Genomic DNA, 9,705 nt, shown 5'->3' with positions numbered 1-9,705 from the left:
GGGTTTAGTGCTGTGGCCCATGGTCTAATGGTTTTTTTTTTTTTTTTTTTTTTTTTTAATAGTCTATCTAATAAAAAGGCTTGTGTCATGATCCAAACTAAAGTTTTATAAGATGCTAGCATTTCACCCTGCGATGCCGGGATTGTTTCATTGTATGCTTTAAACATTTGGGTTTACCTGTATTTTGAGTTTAATTTTTATATAATTATTAGAGTCAACTATACTTAACTGTCTCAGTCCATTTTGGCGACATGGGATGTAAAAAACTGGAAGAAAAACTGGAATGATAGATCATTAGGGAACCTTTATAGCTTAAAAAAGGAAGAAAAAGTGTGTCAGTAGCGTCCTAAGTAGCGTCCTAAGAGTTGTACTTTTTGCACTGGTGAAGTGCAAGCAGTTGTAACCATGGGAGTGTCAACAACCAGCTCCCAGTTGATCTCACCCCAGTTTCTACCAATTACCTACTCAACCAGGTAAGCCCACCAATGCATAGGCATAATTAACAGCTAATTTCTTTTGTTCCACAACATTAATATAGCATATTGTTACAACTAATACAACGCAAATGTAAGTTCACATATATAAGATACACAGATACTATGTAAACCATTGTAAATTATGGAAGTTCATTCCTGAATAATAGCATTCTTTATTTCATATAAGAAATTCAACCACAAAATAAATATAACAATAATAAGAAAAAAAAAATAACAATATTGACATGGAATGAATGCGGGTGGTGAACCATTGCTCTCTTCACCACCGTGTTGTCAGCTTTAACTAATGTCCATTTCGATGCAAGAGGACAAACCAAATTTTTGCTCCTTTTTGGCGTTCACTATATTCTGCGGAATAGGACTTGCAAAGTTCTTTTCATTCGTGATCAATCTCGGTCATTGCCTTAGAGCAACGGGGAAAGCTCTGCATTGAAACTTGACTTCAGCAATGATATAAAAATAGTATTCCGTAAAGAGGTATAAAATGTTACTACTAAAGCTCACTTTCTTAAAGAGGCAACAAATGTAATCATTTGATAGTTTTATGTCATTTGTTTAACACTATATCTAATTGAACCTTCATTTCATCTGGGATTTTTTTATGTTCCAAGAAACACGGTGATTACCTTCCAAAATTTGAAGCTTCAACAACTTTAATTCATATTCTTGACGTTTTCAAGGATTTGAGACAATCATTGACATCTTCCTTATTTCCCTCGTACTTAGCACAGTCATAGCAAAGTATTTAGAATCAGCAGCCAATGATTGTTTTTCATAGTAGCCGATCATATAGCAAGTGCTTAGCGTCGGCAACCAATGTATGTCGGCATAGCGATACACAAACGAGAATAACTTTGTCAGGGAAACATTTACTCAGTTGTACTTCTTTATGAAGCAATTCAATGTCATAAGTCTTAAATGTTGTTATGTTTGTGCGGTGTCAATATCTTTCATAATTGTGATATTAGGATATGGAATCCTACAACAATAAACAAACCTCACATTGATAACTTCCATTGATAATTAGTTGGTCGATCAGAGTCAAATTTTTCCACAAAGAACCTCCTCCATTCATTTGTCGTCGTTGTAGATGATACGTTGTCGTACTATTTCTTCTTCAAAAAACTCAGTAAAAAAATATATCCTCTACATCAAACAAAACCAATACTAAGAATATATTAATAAAAATTGTATATGAAAAATGATGGGTAGTGCGAGCATGGCGTTAACAACTTCATAGCAGCACCAACCCACATGCGACAAAAGCACATTCACGGACTTCATGTTTGCAATGCTATTGCCAATCCTGTCATCCGATTTTTTCTGCCACGAATAAAAAAAAACAATGAATGTACATAACAATGTTTTAAAGGAATAGCAATAAGTTACAAAGAATGATCCATTTCACGAAAGTTTTGTGTCCGGACATCTTGAACCTTAATGCATTAACGATAGTGCACTTCTCCTAATAAATTTGTCGCGACTTAGTTGGCTATTATGAACATACTAACCCTAATGTGAACAACTCTAAATGGCGAGAATCAAATGTTTACATAGAATTTACTCTCCAATGGAGTAAACAAAACACATGTAAAAAGAATGCCAATAGATTTTGTGTAATTCTCGCTTTTATCAATGGGCGGGTTTCATTGTAGTGTGTTATAGAGCATCAACCAACTAAATACCTAAGTGTTGAGCTTTTAAAAAGAAAAAAGTGGGATGAGAATATTTTAAATGGACCATCCCGATTCACGATTATGACATGTTTGGTAAAGCTTTTTCTCTTGAAAGTAAGCCCAAGAATAGTTTTAAATGATTAAAGCTGAAAAGTGTTATTGTTATAAAAAAACTAAGAAGCCCTAAGTAGGTTACAAAATCTTTATGCACACAACCTAAAAAAACATCACAACTAATTTTGAATTCAAGACTGCAAAATAGAAGCTAATAATTAAACATCATAGATCTTTCTTTAAATATTCCAACATTGAAATATTCATGATCTGATAGAAAGTTGAGAATATGTAAAATACAAAGTATGTGTTATGAATAAGATTGGAAGTTAACCTGTTCACTAAAGCCTGCATTCGAGACATAACTACACCCCATCGGGTTCAGTGATGGCCATTGAAGTCGGTCGCAAGTGGTAATGAAAGCCCCCATAAGTTTACAATCTATAATAGTAATTTAGTAAAGATACATATAATTATGCAAGCAAAAGTTGCTTTTAAGCTAACTTTGTCAAAACAGTCGGGCTTCATAAAAATAAGTAACCTTAAAAAAAAAGAAAAAAAAAAAAAACATATATATAAGCCAAACAAATATAAAACCTTATACTTGTCTCAACCGTGAGAATATGCTCCAAAAGGCTCTCTTAGTTCGTTAGCTCCATGATGGCGTAAAACAATATCACCATCGTGACCTTGGCTTTTGATTGCCTTTGATCTTGACACACCGACTTGCATCATCACTAATTCTCGTCTTTTGGCTCTACCCCCTGTCTCATCCACATCTTCATCGCCCCGAGCCATGGCTGATGACTCTGGTTTGGAGATAACATGATGAGATCGGGGAGCCTTGAACTGCCCCAAACATGGGTCTGCAGTTGTGAGCTCAAATCCTCAATCTTTGCCTCCCCAAATATGACATAGGTATCTGATGTTGGGCTCTTAAATACGTCTGGTTTTGAGATGACAAACAAAATCTGAGACAGCAATGTGAAAAATCATTTAGGAAAGCATTAATAAAAATAAAATCCAAAATTCACTTTCACGGATAACATTTTTCAAAAGCTTAAGCTAAAGGCATGTGACCAACATTCTTGCTCTCCCGACTGTGACGCTGCTCGCACTCGGGGATGGCTTTCATTCCAAGTTTCAACATTGCCTTGCGACTCTTTTTTCTCGCTTTCTGCTTTGGTCTACAACGCCATCTCCATGTCGTGCATACAGTGCATTGTAAAGTTTCAAAGCAAGTTTTATCACCTCATCACAAACCATAATGTCTTCAAACAATTTGGTAAATTTAGATAAATGACGAAAAATACATCTATTTTCACGATTTAAATATATGCCATAATCCATGAGTCAGTGGAGAATGCTCTTGTTATGAAAGGAATTTAAGCGAGAATCCATCTCAAAAACACGTCTAGCCAACATTTCCTTAAAATGAAGGCCACAGTAGACACTGATACTTTAACCACAATTACCTAACCATCTTTATTGGTCTCTGTTCCTGCCATGTATCTTCAAACTTGTGCTGCGTGCTTTCCGTCTAGGCTCTATAGTGCACTATCACATCGGATGTGATCTTCGTATAGCCCATGTTATGCAATTCCGTATATATAACAGTTTGATCTGTAGAATTCGAAATAAATATAATATACTTACAAAAGCATGTGGAATACTTGGATGGGTTCTCGCCACGACCTTCCTTGATAATTGTCTTAGTCACTTTCTCATGAAGGATTATAGCCGGAATCAACCCGTGGAGGACCTTTATTATCATCTTGAGATGGTTCCCCATGAACAAATGCAGCATTTTCAATAATTGAAAAGCTTGACCCCATTGTTGAGATGGGTTAGAAAGTTGAAGTATTTGACACAGGGTGTAAACAAAATAAGAATAAGACTCAGAATCAGAATCAGAATCAGGTGTATTATTCATGAATGGTATTGGGTGGGTTTCTAAGTTTCGAGAGGCATCTAATGATCTTGAGATTGTGATTTGTTTGGAGATTTGGTGAAGGTATTTGCAGGTTAGAGAAGATGAAGCTAGATCTAGAGGAGAAATTGGGTGTTTTATTTTTTTTGGTTAATATTAGTTGAAGGTGTTTTGGGTTTTTAGGATTCCTAATTGAAGTTGAAGTTTTTTTTTAGATTCAAATCTTGTGTCTGAATGATTCGCAGTGATCGCGAATTGGTTTAAAGATTGGGCGTGTAATTGTTTTGTTCTTATTATATGTATCTCGAGAATATCTATCTAATCTCCAGCAAATCCAACGTCTGATCTATTTTGTAGTAGGGACCGACTCGCAAATAATTAAACTACTGTCCTGACTTTTAATTAATTCTGTGTACCCACTTAAAAATTGTGCTGACGTGGCGTGCTGAAAACATTTAGGAGCATTTTCGCCCACTGTGCAATAATGGTTTTAGATAGATGTGCAGTTTAAAATTTTATTTCGAAAAAGTATTGGATTATTATTGATTTGGTCAACAATGGGTGTTTTGTGGGCTGGATTTTTATCATTCGGTTGGTTGGGTTCTTTTGGGTCTAATTTGAAATAGTGTTGTGGGCACGAGCTATATACTAGCTAATTTAATATAATAAGTTTTTATAAATCTAGTGACCAAAACCTAACGTTAGGAAGTGAAGTTTCTATTAAAAAAATATTTTGGTTCACCTGAATTTAAAATGCCTTATAGGGTATTAATATCATCTAATGGGCATAATATCTATGTTGATATTAATTCTTGGGCATGCCCTTTACTAATTAGTTACTTTTATAGGGAAATTTTTTACTAGAGTTATTATTTTTAATTGCTAAACTTGCTACAACTTTCAAATGAGAATTCTTTTTTATTGCAACGTATAACCACAGAAAAGATTACCGAAGATCGCACATAATGGGCTACGCTTAAAAATGTGTTAATAAGATTACATGTTGTTAGTACATTATAGCTTTATATTAATACTGATTAGAATTCTATTTGATCGTGTACTTTCATATTTCAGATTTTTCCTTATGAGGTATCATTATTTCTTTTGGGTTGTCGCCTTTTGCAACAGTTGGTGGTTGACATCAAACCCAAAAAACATAAATAGGAAAGCCTTGAATTGATATTCGATCTAAAGAACTAACAAAAAAAGGTTTCTAAAGAAAACGTGAGGAAAGAAAATAAGAGGGGTTGGAGAACTTGTTTGCAAAGAAGAGTTTTTGTTATGCGACTGCTTGCAAATCAAAATATGATAATTGAATGTAATTTTTGAAGTGGAAACAAAGAAAATTGTATTATGAAGATCGAACACCACGAATAAACCCTTTGAGAAGGAAGGAGCATGTAGTGTTTTGGACGAAGAGAACCTAGATTATCGTTTATTCATGGATCCGAAATGGTGTGTCTGTTGCTCGCGTACATGTTTTAGAGTTTTAAGTGCTTGGAAATATGTAATTATGTATATACCCTTGCAATTTGTACTACCTGAAAATTTAGGGGGTGAAACTTTCGGGTACCCTCGGGATTAAAAATTTTGGCTTAAAACCTGTAATACAGTGCCTAATTGAGAAAAGCAAGTTTTCACATTATATATAAGATAAGCAATTGTTCAAATATGTAAAATGAATGTGAACGTATGTACGTGTGTGTGTGTCTATGGAGAAGGTAGGGGAGAATTGGAGTAACTTATGTGCGGTTGATTCGAGATGGTAAGAGCATTTCTAATGAAAGCAACAACTTGTTACCTCCACATATGTAAGACCCCAATTATTTTTTCATTATTTCGTAATAATATTTAGTATTTCATAATTTAATATTTATTTCTTGGTCAATGTGCTAATAAATGTGGGTTTGACTTTTTGATAGAAAGAGAAAGGAGGAAAAATTAGTATTTTGAATTTTGAATTTTTGTGTAAAGATTTTTAATTATTTGGTAAGGTTTCAAAAGATATATTAATATAAAGTATATAATAAATATAGTACTTATAATAGAGAAAAATATTCTATAGTTAGGAATAGAGATATTTGGTAAAATAGGAAGTTTCTAAAATGTTAAACATTAAATAAATTCTTTAGAATGGAATGGTTTATCATAAATTTAAGATTTTTAAGAAAAATAAGTTTTTAGAACTAAACAGCTAAAACAAAGAAGAATGGAGACAAGGCGGATTGTGCATCTTTTAGCTAGCTTGGGATTGGATTATCTGCGTCATATTCAATATACTTTTTCGTGATACAAGAGGTGAGTAGTTATATTTTTAAATCTATTTCACCGAACCTACAAGCACGAAGAAAAAGCTTTATTGTTAGAGTTTTGTTCCCGCTCAGTTTTTTTGTTCTGCTTTTCCTATGTCGTTATTTTTTCTCATCTTGTGGAATTGTTGAACTGGTTAGATGTTAGTATATTTAAGTGCTTAATCATTGAAACTCTGAATTGAACTGTTGGAACTCGGAAGAGGTCGTTAATGGCGGCGCAAGCCTAGAGAAATCGTCCTGTATATTATCTATATTATCTAAACATTTATAATGTTTATTATGTTGTCGTGTTGGTTGGATTATGATTGGTGATAGTGGGGTGATTAAGTGTTGGATAGGGGTTGAAGCTTTATGGGCTGTTAATGGTGGCTAAAGCCCAAAAGAAATAATCGTCCTGTAATTTATTTGAACTAGTATATAGTTTGTTTTGGTTGTTTGAATGGTTGTTGGTTGATGCGGGGGGATTAAGGGATTGATATTTGGTTGTTGGTTGGAGAGTGGGGGCTGTTGGGAGCTTGAAAAAGTTGTTGAAAGAAAATTTATAACTTAATTATATTTGTGAATTTTTGTAATGAAGATGACTTTAGTTTATTTTAAAAAATTTATTGGTTTCAAATTATTGGAACAGTTAAATAATGATGGATTTTTGGAAGTTGAGAGTGCATTACACCTTGAAAATCGAAGAGTCGGGAACAAATATTGTTTTTCTGATTTTGTCGAAATTCGGGATGTGACAGTTTGGTATTAGAGCATTTGGTTAGCTCAGACTTAGATGAGTCTAAGTGATCCTCGGATCGTGGTTTATGGGTAGTGTTTAGGAAATATTATTTTCAAATCTATTTACACTAGTCATTTTATTTTTACAAAGAAAAGAAAATGAAAATGAAAAAAAAAATAAAAAAAATGAAGCGAGTCAATATTTTTTCTTGATTTGTTTGTATGTGAAATGTGTATATTTATATTAGTTATTTTGTGGAGTGCATATGAAATGATTTTTATTTTCCTTATCATATGAGGAGTAGTTACATTTGTTATATGTTAATTATTAACGGATTTGATCAAAATGATGTGTGCTGCTATAATGTTGTTTTATTGTTGGTGTTCATTTTCACATAGATTATGGATTAAGTGCGATAACATATTTGTGAATTTTTTATTTGAGTGTTATATTATTATTTAAGAAACAAAGAGATATTTTAATTTATATTGAATGAGCTGCATTAATTGATGACTTTATGACGTACTAAGTGAGGAACTAATTGTCTCTGTGTTGGATGAACTATCGCGCCTCACTCGTACACTTTTAATGGATGAATAATATTGTAAATTATAATAGATTAATTTGTTAGATGTGATTAGTTAGAAATATATATATATATATATATATATATATATATATATATAATTAAAAATATGTGTATTTCTTTTGAGATATGTATACTTGCGTATACACGCTTTCTTATATTATTGTATATAGATGAACTATTACCTTGTGTATATGATGATAATATTGTTTCACCAATAAGACATGCATGTATAGGTTGTTTTCTTAATGCTGCGTTATAATTGATTAATTAAAATAGTTGTGATAATTAGTACTCGTAAATCATATTGGAATTTATGTAGAGGATGTCTTAATATAATGATGATCTTACTTCAATAACAAACAAATTTTTTTATTTTATCTTATAAGTGTGTTTCGTGCCTATAAATTATGACATGATTGATTAGTATTGTTAAATTAGTTTCACATTGGTTTTGCATCTTCAAGTATTCTTAAACATATGCCTTAATTGTTTTTTTCATAAATATTAATATATTGAACTTTGTTAAGGCCAATATAACTTGTTGTGGGTGATATATTAGGAGTGGATTTATATTATTCTAAAATTTTAAAAATTTGTGTTATACGGTAGCAAGTCTTATTTTAATTGTCATTGTATATGAAGATTAATTTTTGAACATTTTCACTGTTTAAAATAATTAGTTATAATAATAATAACAATGAATGTCGAGTATTTCTTCTTAATTGTTTTGTTTCAATCTATTTAACTTTGATAAATGGATATGAATAATTATTTTTAGAATACGTATTATATTTGATCCAATTGTATTCATGAATTATGATTCGATAGGTGTTTTAATGTTTATGATTTATATAGTTTTAAATGATTCATTTTTGCTTGCTTAAATGAGTATTATATGTTGGATTGTTTATCTTTGGGGTATTTAGACTTTGGTCCTAACAATAGTTAGTTTATTAGGGTTTGGTTCAGAAAAACTTGAATATTAGGATTTAGTTTTAGTTCTGGTTGTTAAATGTTAGTCAACTGAGTTGACTGTGGTCAATCTCCAAATGACAATAATACCCCTCGCGTGCAACATCACGTGAATATATAAGTTAGACTTTGATACAAGAAATAAGGTCATCTTCTAAGACTTGGTCCCTACTGTTATTTGACAAATTAGAGTTTAGTCCTACTTGTCAACCATTAAAGAATGGGCTGAAACAGGAGCCTGAACAACCAGAGGCGCTAAGATGACCTAACTACTATGAAGAAAGCAAAGCTCTCTCAGTGTTTACCAGGACCAGACGAAATAGTGGTTTTTCTCGACTAAGAAGCTCTCTCCAACTAGTGCGGGACCAGTAGTACCTAAAGCTAGATCAACTTGTGAATCTTGCTCCTCAACCTGAATAACCTTCTGGCCAGAGAATGCAAGACCAGGGTCCTTGGTTGGCAAGGTAACCTTCTGGCCAGAGAATGCAAGACCAGGGTCCTTGGTTGGCAAGGTAACCTTCTGGCCAGAGAATGCAAGACCAGGGTCCTTGGTTGGCAAGGTATCAACACGCTCCTCAAGCTTGGATGCACATCTATATCTGATGTCCTCCCTTCAGGTTGTTCCTCTTCACATTTAAGTCGCATTAGAAGGAATGAAGTGGCTAAGAAAAGAAGTAATGGAGATTGCTCTGCTAGTGGAATAATAAATAGAGAGTCTTATGCTAGTGCAAATGTAAGTGGAGACTGTACTGCTAGTGTAATTAAAAGTGCAGAGGGTTCTTCCAGTCGAAATGTAGGGAGAGAGAGTTCTTCTAAAGGAGGGTGTTCTGCTACTGCAAAGTCATTAACTGGTAGAAGGTCAAGCACCAGGGGTTATTTGTCCAGTCCTAAACTCTCCCACTCTGATCAGTCAACACAGCAGGCTTCTAAAAGGACTAGAAAGCAATCTTTAAGTAG

At 33.2% G+C, this 9,705-nt stretch overlaps 1 pseudogene; it reads right to left on the bottom strand.

Annotated features, from left to right (window-relative positions):
• Window positions 1–2,964: 2,964 nt before the first annotated feature.
• On the bottom strand, window positions 2,965–3,377 carry LOC147485864 (nascent polypeptide-associated complex subunit alpha-like protein 1 pseudogene; annotated as a pseudogene).
• Window positions 3,378–9,705: the final 6,328 nt, after the last annotated feature.

Source organism: Coptis chinensis, chromosome 7 (genome assembly GCF_015680905.1).
Source record: "Coptis chinensis isolate HL-2020 chromosome 7, ASM1568090v1, whole genome shotgun sequence".
Lineage (NCBI taxonomy): Eukaryota > Viridiplantae > Streptophyta > Magnoliopsida > Ranunculales > Ranunculaceae > Coptis > Coptis chinensis.
Note: the sequence above shows the minus strand (reverse complement) of the source record. Positions and strands in the feature narration are given on the sequence as shown.